We start from the raw sequence: 15,028 nt of genomic DNA, 5'->3' as shown, positions 1-15,028 counted from the left end.
GCTGACAAACAAGAGCACAAGGGATACAGTTGTTGGGAGGGAGTATTCTCTGTGGTGCAAATCCTCAATTCAAAAGCTACCCCTTAAAATTTTGGTAAGGAAAATCCTCATTTTAGGTTAACCACAGCCCTGCATCATTTGCTGCACTCTGCTAGGAGCATGGCTTGCCTGCTTGTTCAGCTGTTGCTGCTCTTAATGAGAGAATAATTATCTTTCCATGCAGTCAGGTAGATTTTCATAACCTTATTAATTATGTTCTGCCAAGGGCAGAAGTGCCCTGTGAGCTCTGGAACAGGCTGCCCACAGAAGCTGTGACTGCCCCATCCCAGGAAGTGCCCAAGGCCAGCTTGGACAGGGCTTGGAGCAGCCTGGGATAGTGAAGTGTCCTGCCCATGGCAGGGGTGGGAGGGGATGATCTTTAAGATCCCTTCCAACCCCAACCAGTCTGGAATTCAGTGATTCTGTGATAATGCAAAAATCTGTTGGTTCTAACATTCCTGGCCTTTCATAGAAAGCCAATACTGATTTCTCTCCCATCATTTAAGAGCAGTCTGAACAAATGGCTTGGGAGATTTGTTCCTTCTTGGCCAAAGAAATGAAATTGTTATCTCGTGCCTCGCTAACTACAGCAGCTCCTTCAAGGCTGGCTGTTCCTGGCAAGGGATCCCACATTCCACACCGAGCATGCAGATTCACTGGGAGGCTCCAGTCTGGGGGTGAAGGAGGCAGAGGACGTTTTCTCCTTCATGTCCTATCATCCAATTTGTCAGAGTGGATTTTGAGGGCGATGGCTACAGGTGCTGTGCAGCATTTCTGTCACAGAGATGAAAGGTCACTGGATTTCACGTTTCCTGGTAGTGACAGACCGCAGAATTATGGCCTCGAGTTGTTCTTTCCAGGCCCTGTGACTCCTCCAGACAAAAGTGTGTCACTGCTGTTAACTCTCTCCTGGGTGGGATCTCCAAGTGCCTGGCACTGTGACAGTGCAGCTCGTGGTGCCACCACCTCTGTCCTGCTGCAGTTCTGTGAGAACATCCCCGCTCTGCCTGTGCCAGAGCCAAAATTCCCAGCCAGGTCTGCATGGCCAGGGCTGCAGAGGTGCCTGTGAGGTGTTCTGGGCCCTTCTCTGCTCACCCTGTGCCCTTCATGCCCAGAGCTCTGCTTGTCCCTCCCCATAAACCCACCCACTGCTGTGGGGTGTGTGTGTTTTAGCTCCCTTTCTGGGCATCACTTGGAGGTTGCTCTTCCCATCTCCTTCAACCCTTTGGATGAGGTCTGGGAGCAGGGAATGGGGGGAATCCCCACTGTGTCATCCCTCACATCCCTTCATCTGCTTTAATCTGTGCTCCAGATTAAATGGGTTCCTCTGCTTTGCCAGCTCCAAGCAACTCTCACCTGCTGCACTGCACAAAGGGAGAAATTCCCTCTGCTTCATGTTCTTCAGGGATGAACAAAACAAATATTATACATTTTTGGGTTGGGGTCTGGTTTTGCCTCTAATTTAAGTTTTGTTGTCACCAATCCTCAACAAAAGAATTTGTTGCCCAAGGAGCCAGATAAAAGCTAACATGTCCACAGTGAAATATTTCCTGGCAAGTGTGCTTACTCAGCCTGGGCTTCTGAAGACATTTGTGATGGAATACTGGGCAGCAGGAAGACATTTTGTAGATAATGTGTCACTGAGTCTTTAATTAAAGTTTTAAATTATCACACTTGATACAGATTTCCAAGTAAAGAGGCTGATCCTGCCATCCACACACAAGTAAAAGATCCCTTTGACCTTCAACAGATTTTACATTGGTAAAATAGCATGTCTTCATGCAAAGCTCTTGTGGGTATTTATTATAATGTGGTATAAATATTAATAAATCCCTACAAATATCTTCATATTTGAGGGCATGAGCACAAACGTGAGTAAATAATAATTTATTTCCATGCATATAAACCTACATTTTACCTAAGCTTCTCTCTTAATTTACTGAAATATAAACTCAGTGCTCATTATTTCTTTGTTGGAGTTAATTTGAAATAAGCATTCTGCACCCCAGCCTGATGCTGCTGTCAGTGTGAACACAGTGACACAGTGTGTCTTGCTCAGGAACCCCCCAGGGATATTCCCAGCCTGTTGAAGCCTCTCCTTTGGCAAACAAATCCGTGTTCCACGTGTCCCTGAGTGAGCTTGGCATGTCTCCGTGTGCAATAGCACCTGGGGGCAGACCTTTGATGCTGCCTTTTCTTAGCAAGTGCTATGCAGAAATGCATTTTTTTCTGAGTGGGAGATGTCTGGGAGTGCCAGGAGGTGTCCCTTTGGAAAAGCTGGGCTGTGGGCACTGGGGCACTTGGTGAGTGGGCATGGGCCAGGCTGCTCCTGTCCTGCCCAGCCAGTTCAGAGGTGGTTCATGAGCTTCATTTCCATTCCCAAAGTAAGCAGGGCAGGAACGCTGCAGGAAGAGGTGCTGGCAGTGCAGGCAGGGAGCAGGGCTCTTCCTTCCCAAGCAGGGATTGCCCTGGCACGGCAATGGGAGCTGTCCTCTTTGCAAAACCCTTTGGGATTTGGCAGGACAAAAGGCCCCATCTCAATTCTCGTAGGTGATGCATTAACAGTGCATGTTGGTAACCAGTACTGACAAAAACCCTTCCCCACGTGGTCTCTGTTGTTCCAAATTATCACTGCTTGAAAAGTGCCAAGGTTTTAATATGGAATATTCCAGTGCATAAATGTAGCTTGTTATTTATCTGCAAGATGTGGATCGCTGAAGCTCCAGGTCATTGTTTTGGAAAGCTTCTGCTTCCAACTTGATCAGTGACAAAAAAAAAAATCAAGGAAACATGGAAAAAATTACTAAAATTTGAGGAAAAAAGAGGGAAGGATTTGGGGACAGGATGTTTTGTCTGCCATTTGATTAAATACAACTGTTGGAGGATAAAGGCGACACAGAAATTGTGGCAAGAGGATGAGAGAAGACTTCATGTTCATTTACTTTGTGGAAAACAGTGATTTGGAGCCATGGGGAGATCCCTTTAGAGAAAAATAAAAACAACAACAACTAAATAAAATTCCTCTTCTAATTTATTTCAGAAATTCCTGAAATGGCCAGATTTTAAGATTGCACTTAAACCCCCTTCAGTCCCAGTCTATGCAATGTGCTGGTTGGTTGTGCAGATGCAAGGGAATGTGCCCAGCCAAGGAGAAGAAGTGAGTGCTCCCCACGCCGGATTTTGCTGGACTCCACCATCCTCTCCCCAGCTCCTGCAGCTGAAGGCAGTAGCATAGCACAGCCCCTTCACCCTGCATGGTTGGGAATTACTGATGGCAGCCAACCTTTGGGGCACTTGGTCACCCCACGGCCACCACCCCCCTCAGGTGTCAGCCCGAGGGGCCACAGGAAGGACCGGACGATGCTCTTTGGGATGGCCAGCAGGAGTGTGGACTGTGGAGCCCTCTGAGCTCAGCTGAAGCAGTGGTTTGATTACCAACAGAGGAAATAAAGGATTGATTTGAAAGCTGGTAGAAGATCAAGACTGAAAATGAAGAGGTGTATTTGAGCCAGGCAGACACCAACCTGACAAAATACTCCAGTGCTTGCTTTACTGTTCCTTAAGAAGTCATTTCTCTGAAACTGATTTTCAGTGGAGCTCGTCCATCTGATCACTTCGGGCCAAAGGGTTAAAGGCATGTCGGTGCTGAACTTGACACAAAAGCATCTGTCAAAACCTAGATCCTCCACTGCCTTGGAAATCTCCAGCACTTGGATTCTCCAGATGCTCAAATGCCCTGCTGACTCAAGATGGTTCACAGCTTTTGGAAGAGGCCTCTGTAACAGTGAAAACTGGAAAAGCTGAAACCTCCAAAATTAGCCATGCTGATGTTAGACAGCATCAGGGAGGGCTGAGTTGAATCTGCCACCTTGTGAAGTTTCAGAGGAAGTGAGACTGAGAGCGACAAGGGAGAGGAAAAGCCTTTAGAGAACAAAAAAGCCCTGAACTGAGCAGCACTTAATGTGATTAAAGCCATCCCAGAGCTCAGTGCTCACACAAAGCCAGGCTGCTGGGCTGTGCAGTGGCAGGGATGCTGCTGCAGAGCTCCATTCCCAGGGAGCTGCAGCCTGGAGCCAGCAGGACAGCGGCCCCTGAACCTGGTGTGTTCACCTGCACCCCAAGCCTCTGTGCTCTCTGCCCTGCCAGCAAGAAAGGGATCATTCACCAATTAAACAGGCAGGAAAAGGCTCTGCCTGGCTGCTGCAGGCCAGGCAGGAGCTGAAAGCTGCTGGCCTGAATTGATACCCCAGGTCCCGACCATGCTCCTGTGCTTCCACCACAGCAGAGTGCAGATGAATGTAACAGCACCCTGAAGGGAGGATCATGGAAGGGTCAGGGAGGATCATGAGGAGCCATTTGTGGGACAGGAGCAGCTCCAAAGCTCTCTTTCAGCTCTCAGAGATGTGGGAAACACGTTACCTGCTCTGCATTACTCCTCAGACTCAGAAATATTTATGAAGAAGCTTTTGCTCATCATGGTTGTCCCCCCTTGGGGAGATGTTGCTGAAGTTTGTGTGCACTGGCCTGTGAGAGTGCTAGTTCAAGGTTCACTGTCACCATGATCGTGTCTTGTAGAGAAGGGCTGGGTTAGGGGTTTTGGAGGGGAGGGAAGGGTTCCTACATTCCAGCTGGGAAGCCAGGTTCCTTAGCAGAACACAAGGAGCCTGGGCAGTACTGAAATTAAAGCAGGCATTGTGTTGCTGTTCCCCACCTGGTTCTCGGTGTGACTTTAAAATACCAGAAGTGACTTTATGATCCAATGACACTGCTGTAAACCACTTTGCTGCAAGAGAAGCTGAAAGCCAAATCCTGTGTCGGTGTCACTTGGTGTAAAACAGCATTTTTTACTCTGATTTACTCCAGCTGAGGATCTGACCTGCTGGTACCTCTGGGTGGCTCAGAGGCACACTGCAGGAGGCTGGGGTGTTTTGCATGGCCAGGGTTCTGAAAGGATTAGAGAGGCTTTGCTTTGGCTGGCCAGAAGGTTGGGGTTGTGAGGCATGTCTGTGTGAGAAGAGTGGCAGACACTGTCTTCGTGTATTTCTCATTTGATGAATGTTTAATGCTTCTTTATTGGAGCCTACACATATGTAGAGTAGAGGTCTTTAAGAAGGGGTTGACTTATTTCAAATAATTTATGTCTGAGCTGCTCCTTTTACATGAAATGCAGACTTTACAGAGCAAAGAGACTGAAATGAAAATATGAATTAAAGATTAGAGCTAAGCAAGTCTGAGAACACTCAGAATTAAGAAAGGCTTACAAGTTTTCTCCTCCTGCTTCCTTTCCTTCCCTCCACCTTTCCTACATCTCCATCCCCTCTCCTTTGGCAGGGTGCTGCATTCCAGGGCAGCCTTGTGTCCCTCCCACAGGGCACAGCAGGGCACACAGTTACTGTGTGGCCATACACTACCCCAGCCTGTCACCTAACTCACCCATCCCTTTGGCTGCAGAGACTAAAAGGGGGTTGAAGGTGTTTCTCTTCATCTCTCTCCCTGATTTGCTGGTGAAGTGCCTCACCTGGACAGAACAAAAAGGAGTGCATTTTGCCAGAGGGACCCTCCATTTGCAGCACAGCCAGGTGAGGGTGCAAGGACACCGTGTGTGGGTGGCAGTGGCGCTGCTGTGTGCCAGGGGGGAGGTTCCTGTAGGACAGGGAGGGGCTGGGACAGTGCCAGCCATCACATAACTCATGTTGGGCAAGGTGCTCTGCTGCCCACAAACATCAGCATCCATCACTTCCCCCCCTTGGCCCACCCCTCGCTCCCAGCTGCCTTGCTCGTGCTCTGCCTTTGCACAGGTGCCTTCAGCGTCAGTGCAGGCCCAGCACCAGGGCACTGCAACTGCAGCAATGGCTGCAAAAGAGCTTGGCTGCTGCAGGGCTTCCTTTCTTGCTCTCCTTGTTCGTGTTTGCTGCAGTGTTGGTCTGAATTGCTGCCCAAGACTGAAGAGCTTAGGCTTGGTCATGAGCAAATAAACGCCTGGTGGGAATGAGGAGAGGATGTTGCTTTCTTTGCTGTGGGGTTGGCCTGGGTCAGTTCTTTGCAGCACTGGCCGTGTTGATGCAGCTCAAGGACAGAGGAGTCGCCCACGGGACCCTTTCAGCACTTTGTAATAGGAGGTGAACTCCAGGATGTCCATATTCCACTTGTGCCCACTTCTGGAATCATAATCCCCTCAAGGAACTCACTGAGGAGGTCAAAGGAGTCATTATGGACCAGTACCACCATTGATGCAAACTGGTGTAACTCATTTTACATCAGCTAAGCCCAATCTGTCCCAGTTACAAACGTTTTGTGCCAGGTAGTGCTGGTAGGGAAGCAGTTTGTTAGCATAAATGGAGCAGGAGCTGATGCTCCAAAAAGAGGAGTGCTGGTGTCCTGCCCAAGGATCTGTTGGGAGCAGTGGATCTGCATGAAGAAGAGCACACAAAGTTCTCCCCAGGCTGTCAAAGTTCTGACTTTTTTCACTGCAGCTGCCTGAAAGTATTTGAAGAAGATGGGAATATGTTGGTCAGAAAATGCTGACTCACTGAAACCTCCCTGGGAAAAGGGCCAATTACAGCAAACTCGCTGTTTGTACCTCAGAAAGGTTTGGGAAAAAAACTGGAAGTGATGAGATGCCCCATTTAATGCTTTCAGAACAAACTCCCTCAAACCTGGGAGGATAAAAGGGGTGATATGGTTTCAGATGTAGATCTTTGTTTTATACTTTGGAATATTTCAATGGAAAAGACAGAAACAAAGGGACTTTTTGTCCCATTATTTCAGACAGCCTGCTCTGGTTTTTACTGAAAGCAGAAAGTGTTTGCACCTTTGACTTTCCCTCCCCAGGTGAGTGGGAGAGGAATAGGAGAAATAGCTCAGTCTGATGGGAAATGTCCTTCCTGCTTGGCTCTCCCTCTCACCTGGGTAAGTAACCAGGTCCAGGATTGATGGGAGCTGACAAGGAAAATGGAAAGGGACAATTTACAAAGGGCTGGAGTGACAGGACAAGGGGGAATGGCTTCCCACTGACAGAGTTTAGACATTTGGGAGAAATTCTTCCCTGAGGGTGGTGAGGCCCTGGCACAGAGTGCCCAGAGAAGCTGTGGCTGCCCCTGCATCCCTGGCAGCTCTCACCAGGTACAGAAAGGGCTACAACACCCAGGCAGTGACTGCTCCCCCCTCACAACTGCCTGTGCTACAAGCAAAGCAGCAAGCGGGAATTTCTGGTTACTTTTCAAGCTGTGCCAAACAAAAAAGAAATGTTTTATTACAGGCAATGTCAAACTGTAATTATTAGATTGGAAATTAAATGGGAAACTGTGTTAAAGAATGAAAACCTGCCCACAACTGTAACGATTTGATACATTTGCTGGTTTTGTACAGAAACCACTTTTTGTCTTGGCTACATCAAGCCCCCCCCCCCCGAGAGTAAATATGCTGTGATCCAGTCCCTGAGGCTGCTGTAAACCAGCCTGGCTGCCTTGCTCCAAGGGAAACATCCAGGTTTTGTGTGCAGCTGAGGATCTGCTCCCTCTCTTGTTCATCCTGACAGCTCAACAGTGAAGGTTTCACATGCAGAAAGAGTGAGGGCCAGTTCCTTGGCCTGCATAAGCCCCTCCTTGGACAGCTTCACCCAGACTGGAGAGACACCCCTGTTCAAATGGTTATCTGGGTTTCCTAGTGGATCAACCCCTGAAATAAAGGTGCCTGTTTTTCTTTACAGATTTAGCCTAATTCTTATCTATGGATCTGAAAGGCTAGAGGGGAGCTGCTGAGAGAGGAGTGGCCTCCACAGAAGGCATTACAAGCCCGCAGCAAAGAACACCCAGGATTTTCCTCACTCCTCTGTTGTGTGCACAGTGGTTTTGCAGTTTGCACTGCCCCTTCTCCTGTGCTTGTTTTCTCCCTCTCAGGGGAGCACTGCCTGTGCTCTCCCTCTTGGCTTCATGTGCCCAAGCTCCTCTTGTAACCAAGGGTTAAAGTAGCCACAGATGGAGAGGAGGGAGGGGGGGGGGGGAGGGGAGGGAGGGAGGGAGGGGAGGGGAGGGGAGGGGAGGGGAGGGGAGGGGAGGGGAGGGGAGGGGAGGGAGGGAGGGGAGGGAGAGGGAGGAGAGGAGAGGAGAGGAGAGGAGAGGAGAGGAGAGAGAGAAGGAGAGGGAGAAGGGAGAGGAGAGGAGAGGAGAGGAGAGGAGAGGAGAGGAGAGGATCAGCTAATTAAGAGCAGTGCTTGACAGGTTCCTGTGGGATGCTGACAGGCACCATCAGTCTGCCAGGACAAGCTGTGCCCAACAAGCCGTGCTCTTCCACCCATGGATGCACCAGCCTTCCAAAGCAAACATGAGCCTGGTCAACATGAAGGGTTTTACCTTGTGCACACCACAGGCAAAATGTGCTCATTAAATTATCCTGTTGCTAAGGCTCAGTTGAAGAGTGAGGTTGTGTGAAAGCTTCTCCTTGCTGGAACAGGGCTTGCCAGACATGAAGGTGAGGCTCAAAGTGCATCAAGAAAATGTGTGCTTTTTGTTCTCCTCACTGAGGTCTGGGCTTTCTAGAGACAATGTGCCCTAGTACAGGAAGTGTTGGCACAGGGAATTTGCAGGAAGCCAGGGATTGCATGGGCTCATTCAATGTTGGCTCCAAGGTGGGGCCAACCCAATGGTTCTCATCACTCAGTGCATTCATAGGGCACAGCTGTGGGGGTCAGCAAGACAGCATTGACTTTCTCTTTTCCACTAATCTGTTGGGCAAAAATAATTAAATAAAATCCCCCACATAAGCTCATCATGTCTCAAACTTCACCAGCGGCTGAGGTGGAGCAGCAGTGGAGCTGGCACTGCTGGCAGGCCTGGCACCTGGCAGCATGCAGTAGGAATCCTGACAAATGCCATGGGCACTGCACCCCAGCAGTGTGCCCCACGTGCTGCAGTGTCTCCTTGTGCACTTCACCCCATGGTGGCTGAGTTTCTGCATCTCTCAGCTGAAACCAGCTGCTGCATCGAGGATTTTGGCAGTGCACCCAGGAGGGAATCTCTGGGGCAGGGCAACATCACACACTTGGACATCAGCACCCAGAAATCATCACAGAAGAGTTTGGGTAGGAAACAGCCTTGAAGATCATCCAGTTCCATCTGTGCCACACTGCTGCTTTGAATTACAGCAGGCAGGCAGCCCCTGTGTTAGGGATGACATTCTCCTTCTTTTAGTGTCTCCATCTGTGCCAGACATGTATTTGTGTCCCCCATGTCATCCTGCCCCTAACGTTTCACAACACCTGTCCTAATTTTTCTCCAAAAATTTGCCAGCTGAGAAATAAATAAAGACAAGAGAGTTTGTTCTCTGAGTTTGGCACTTCATGGCCCAGGGAAGAAGGATGCAAAGGAAGAGTCAGGGACAGGATCTGTCTCAGAGGCACTGGGGCAATACTGTCTTCAAAACAAGCATTTCCCTGGCTTTCTGTCGGAGAGAATGAGGCCTTTGTCGGGGATGAGCCATTTGTCAGTGAGGGGAGACTCAGACACTCAATATGAGTGATAAGCAAATTCCAGTTTATTGAAGAGAGCATCAGACACTTATACAGCGAGTAATAAGCTTATGAATATTCTGTAAGCCAAGCAATCTATTGGTTAAACTACACCATAAACTCTTCCTCATTCCTTAGGGGTTACATCTCTCTTTTCTCATGTCTCTTTCACTGTTTGTTATCCTACCACAGCTAGGCCTCAAGGACATGCTATCAACACAGGTGCAGGACTTGGAATTAGCCACAGTTTTGTACTTTTCCATTTTCTAGCAGCTAAATTCCCAACAGCTTTCTTCTGGGGCTAAAACTCCGAGACAGAAAGAAACCACAGCGTAATAACTTCTGCCATCGGCAGGTTGTCCTTTTCCAATGGCTGTGTTTGCAGAGTGCTTTGCTTTGCTCTTTGGGGCAGTTTTGGTTGTTGCTGCCCTATGTTCAAGGAACCATGGGGAAATCTGTTCCCAGCTTTAGCAAGTGCTAACAGGGACCAGTTTGTATGATTCCAGTTGTGTTCACTGGGCCCATGTTTGTTAGCTGCCTGCAGCAGCTCCACCTTGAGCACACTCAGGCTCCCCCTTGTACCCCAACAAGGCAGGATCTGGGTCCTACCCTGTGTCAGGGCATCACATCCTTCCAGCCTCCCCAGGAATTCCCACCCTCTTTTAGTTGCAGGGTTTGGAGTGGTTCTGGCTTTTGGGGTGTTTGTTTTCCCATCTTTTTTTACTTCTTGTGGCTGTTGAGCTCAGCTTTTGTTTTATGTGTTCAGGAGTACAGGAGTGTGTTTCATTTTCCAGATTAGAAAATGCTCAGAGGTATAATCAGGTCCTTCCACAGTATTTAATTATCCATAATTAAAGGCATCTACACAAAGCAGCAGATTTTCAAAGACTATTCCTGTGTTACATTGCTAATGAATTAAGTAATTAATTGGCATTGAAAAAATACAATAGGAAACATCAATCTTTTAAAGTAAAGCATTTTTCAGGGGTTTTATAAAATCATTAACTCATATCAGGTCAGGAGCTGTTCTAATGTCTAAATCCCTCTTCTAGCTTTAAAAAAAAATTTCTAAGGCATAAAATGAATGCAGGGAAAACAAGGCAGGGAATACTAGCTGAAGAGTGTGGGAATACTCCCCATTTGGGGAATTTTTGGGTGTCATTGTCCCTCACTTTGCCAGCCTGTCCCACAGTTCCTTCCCTCTGCCAATAAGGTGAACCAATTCCCATCACACTTGAGAAGGCAGTTTGCAGCCTCAAACCTTCCTGTTGCTGCAAGTCAAATCCATTTTCCTGTTGGGTTTAGTTTGAATAACCTGCATCCCCTCAGGAGCCCCCACTGCCTCTGTGCCTCAGTTTGCCCAGTGCACTTCCTGTGCCAGGGGAAGGTGGGAGGAGAGGGGTTGTGAGATGTTCAAATGCTGTGGTGCCACTGAGACCAGAGGGTGAGCAAGAATTTCATCTGGGAATGAATAAAAACAGACTGCAGAGAAGGGCAACAAAGCATTTGGGAGGTTTGGGCAGGAGGGATGCAGAACCACGTGTAGGCAGCATCATTTTCCCACAGCCAGCTGGTACCTCCCAGAACTGTCCTGTCCCTGCACATCAGCACAGCCTCACCCTGCAGAGTGCAAAGGCCCACGTGCACTGTGCTTATGCCTTTTGTGGTGCCACCCCGGGTTATGAGCACAGGAAGGGACCTTCCTTTTGTCACTGGGTGATGTCATTAAATGCAGCTGTTCCCATGCAAAACCAGCACTGCTCATTTAATTTCTGTCACTAGCCAGACTCTTTCTGAACCACCTGAAAGCACCCTGGAAATGCCATAGACACCGTTCAATTCCATGGAACAGCACAGGAAGGGCAAAACGTGGGACAAAACATGGATTACAGCTCTTCTGCAGCTGCTGGAGAAAGCAGAGCAGGTGCCAGCAGAAGTGTTTAGGGGCCTGTTTATTCCAGAAGCACCAACCTCTGTTTGTATCTTCTGTCCATCAGACCAAGGTGTGCCTGTCCTTGCAGTGCTTTGGTCTCCCCATGTGAGTCCTCAAGATCCATCCACCAATCCTGCCCTGCCCCTTCCATTCCCTGCTCCTCCTTTTTCCTCAGGAGATGCAGATTTTGGCACAGCAGTGCCACGTCCTGTCTGTCTACCACCAGCCTTAATGGCTGGGGTGGGGTCAGGGAAAATGTTCTCCTGATTTTCTTTTCCTGTGCCACAGGCAAGTAATTAACTTCCCCACATAAACGAAGAAATACTGTTTCTGCCATTGTGGTTATTCTGTTTCTACAAGTAATCAATCATTTGTATGGATTTGCATAGAAATGGGAGCTTTGCCACTGCAGCCCATCCGAAATTTATAGGGATGAAAACAGGCAGATCCAAAGGCTGATGCTGTTAAACACCCCCCAGGAGATCCATCCTTTGACTGGAACAGGAACCTTTGCTGACTGGCTTTAATTTTTACCATTAAATTCCCCTTTCACGTGGGTCTTACCTGGCTGTGGCCATAATTTTTGTGTCCATCATCACAGAGGCCAAGAGGCTGGGAATAGTGGTGGAGGCCAGGGAGATGGGAGTGGTGGTGAAGGCAGCAGGAGATGGGTTCTCCTCAAAGTCAGCGGCAGAAAACTCAACAACTCAAACACGAGCCAAGAGCAGGAAGAAATGGTTTCCACAGGAGCTCCTCCCTTACATGGAAAGTTTTATCTTTGCTCTGAACTCCCATTTCTAACACAACCCCATATTTAAAACCATCAGAAAAAACAGGTACTGAATGCAGGTGGGACCGTGCTGGTGCCCTCAAGGCATCACACTCATGCCGTGGTGGCAGAAAGGCCTGAGGGCATTTTTGCAGCAGTTGAGCCCATCCCCCAGGGACCTGGGCTGCAGTGCTGCTGTTTCCAGCCAGGAGCTGGAGGCTGATCCCCGCATGTGGTTCCCCAGAGCTCAGGAAAGCCCCATTGCCCTGGCAGGGCCTTTGTGCCCCCAGGCACCGATGGCCACTGCAGCAGGGCCTGGTGCTGGGCTGGCTTTGCAGCACGCTCCACCTCTGCAGGAACAACTCAGATGAATGTGTAGCAGTCTTGGTTCTGCCCTACATTTTTTTTGCTCCCATTTGATACAAAATGAGCCCAGTCAAAGTTTCCATTTCATTTATGACTGATCTGAAAAAATCCCCTCACCCCATAAAACATCGCACAGCTGTAGTGACCAAGTTAGATTCAATTCTGGCTTTATATTGAGTTGACATGAAGCCAGCTCTCTTCCATACATCATCTGTGATTGCAGTTAAGCATGAAATACTGTTTTAATTCTTACACCAAATGTGGGATTTTCTTTTTCTGAAGAAAAAAAGACATAAAAAATGTTAAAGTGGCCCATAAAAATCATTCTATTTTCACACAAAGCGCAACCAAGAGGCGAATAAGTTGGCTAAAATCTCAAAAGACCCAGGGAAAAAGTCCTGCTTGTTATTCTTTTGTTGTTAACCTTTGCCTTTGAGTGGAGGTGCCTGGGCAGGGTTCCACAGGCTTTGGCATCCAGGGGTTATCTGGGCCCTTATTTCCCTGCACCAGGGTGTCCTCCCATGCCTGCATGCACCAAAAGCTGCTGTGTCCCAGATCCCTACAGGGTGAGCATGCATCCTTGGATGAGTTTGCTTCTCTGCATCCCAGTTCCTTCCTTGGGCAACGCTGGCTGCAAGGGCTCAGTCCCTGGGCCTGAGCCTGGTCCATGGCACACATTGTTCTGTGGCTGCTCCTGGCTCCTGAGCCACTGAGGTGAAGGCAGCACAAACACTACAGCACATTATGCATGCTTTTATATATTTTTTTCTTCACCTGATGCAATAGTTTAATGGTAGTTCTATTAATTAATTTCTTTTAAATGAATCTATTTGATACCAGCTCAAAAAACCCAGCTCAAAAAACCCACCTCACCTTTTAATGTTTGAAGCATTAAAAGAATGAATGTACCTTCAGTGCTGTTGGAATTCATTTTGGGAAGTGCCCATTTAGACAAATTTTTGAAAGCCTGCTACTTACCTGAAAGGTTAAAATTACCTCAGAGTAGCTTTCACAGCTGCAATCTACCTGTATTTTAAAAAGAAATCTATGCTATTTTCCCAAAACTTTGTGCTGTCTGCAAAAAGATTTTTAAGAGCTAATCCTGTTTGTTTGCTCAGGTAAATGCTGAAATACAGATTTCTCCTTTAATTGATGGTTACTGCTGGCTTTGAGGTGTTACAGTTTTCCTCCTCCAGCCCAGAGTGGGCACAGTACAACCTGGTGCAGAAAATCTGCTTTGGATGCACAGTTCATGCCTATGCAATGCTGGACCCTTTGCCTTTGCAGATTTTTTTACCATTTTTCAGTGCTGATCAAGGTATTTGCACACACAGATCCTTTTAAAATGAAGAGGAATTTGGTATATAAATCCCATAGGTGACTTTGAAAATACCAACCTGCATTTTACACTAAAAGGAGGGGGGAAAGCCCTGGATTTACAGATGAGTCTGAAGCACTGGGAGTTGCTCTTGTGCTGTCTGGGAGCTGATCCATGTGCTGGCTCCTCCAGCCAGGTCACTTCAAGGCTGTGTGAGTGAGCAGAGTGAATAAAGGGTTATGAGTTTGATACCTGTTAATTCCCACTGCAGCAATGCTGGCCAGCAGTCTCTAACCCACAGCTGGGTTAGAAACCCAGTCAAATGGGCAGCAGGTTTTGCAGGGAGCTCCAAGTGCTCTTGGATATGCTCCCAGCTCTGATTTTGGTGTCCTTGGGATCAGAAACAGAGGGGCTGGGTGCACAGGGCTGGGGGAAATGTCCATATGGGAAGGCAGATACCATTACCTAAAGCAATGGGAAACGTACAGCATGCATTATTTTCTTTGGTGTGCCCAGATATGAGCTTTGCTCCACCATCTCCACGCTGCCTTCCCCGAGTGAGCTGTGCCAAAGGTGTGGCTGTGCCCAGAGCGTGGCTGCCCCAGGGAAGGGAGGGCTGGACATGACCAGAAGCCATCAGACCCTGGAAGTGTGGCTGCTCCATCCCTGGAAGTGTCCAAGGACAGGTTGGATGGGGCTTGGAGCAGCCTGGTCCAGCAGAGCTATCCCTGCCCATGGCAGAGCGTGGAGGAGGACGAGCTTTAAGGTCCTTTCCAACCCAAACCATTCTGGGATTCTGTGCTCAGTCTTGGCTTGGTCCCCTGTTGTCCAGCTCACCCTACCAGCACAGAAAGTGAAGAGTGGGGTGAGGCTCCACCACTTTCAGCTGCTGCATTTGTCTGTGGAAGGGACACTGTCCCATCTGTCACGGTGAGGGATGGTGTCCAGCTGTCCGCAGAGCTGGGCTCCGTGTGGGCGCCCATGGACGTCACCGCTGCCAAACAGACGGATTTTAAATTGCACCCATAGATCTTCCCTGCACCAAACCAGCCCTGCTGCACTACTTAGTGATGCCTGAAGTTATGTCTCCACATCAAA

General features: G+C 48.5%; 1 protein-coding gene across 2 annotated transcripts in view; it reads left to right on the top strand.

Annotated features, from left to right (window-relative positions):
* VWC2L (von Willebrand factor C domain containing 2 like) overlaps positions 1-15,028 on the top strand; it is a 45,486-nt gene that overhangs the window by 21,676 nt on the left and 8,782 nt on the right. The window contains exon 4 of one of the 2 annotated variants that reach the window (XR_010440953.1): positions 3,080-5,618. The exons of the other annotated variant lie outside the window; for it this stretch is intronic. The gene's annotated coding sequence lies outside the window, so the exon portion shown is untranslated. The remainder of the gene's footprint in view (positions 1-3,079; positions 5,619-15,028) is intronic. 2 annotated transcript variants of the gene reach the window in all.

Source organism: Zonotrichia leucophrys, chromosome 7 (assembly GCF_028769735.1).
Source record: "Zonotrichia leucophrys gambelii isolate GWCS_2022_RI chromosome 7, RI_Zleu_2.0, whole genome shotgun sequence".
In the NCBI taxonomy this organism is placed as follows: Eukaryota; Metazoa; Chordata; class Aves; order Passeriformes; family Passerellidae; genus Zonotrichia; species Zonotrichia leucophrys.
The sequence above is the reverse complement of the archived record's forward strand: the minus strand, read 5'-3'. Positions and strand labels throughout refer to the sequence as shown.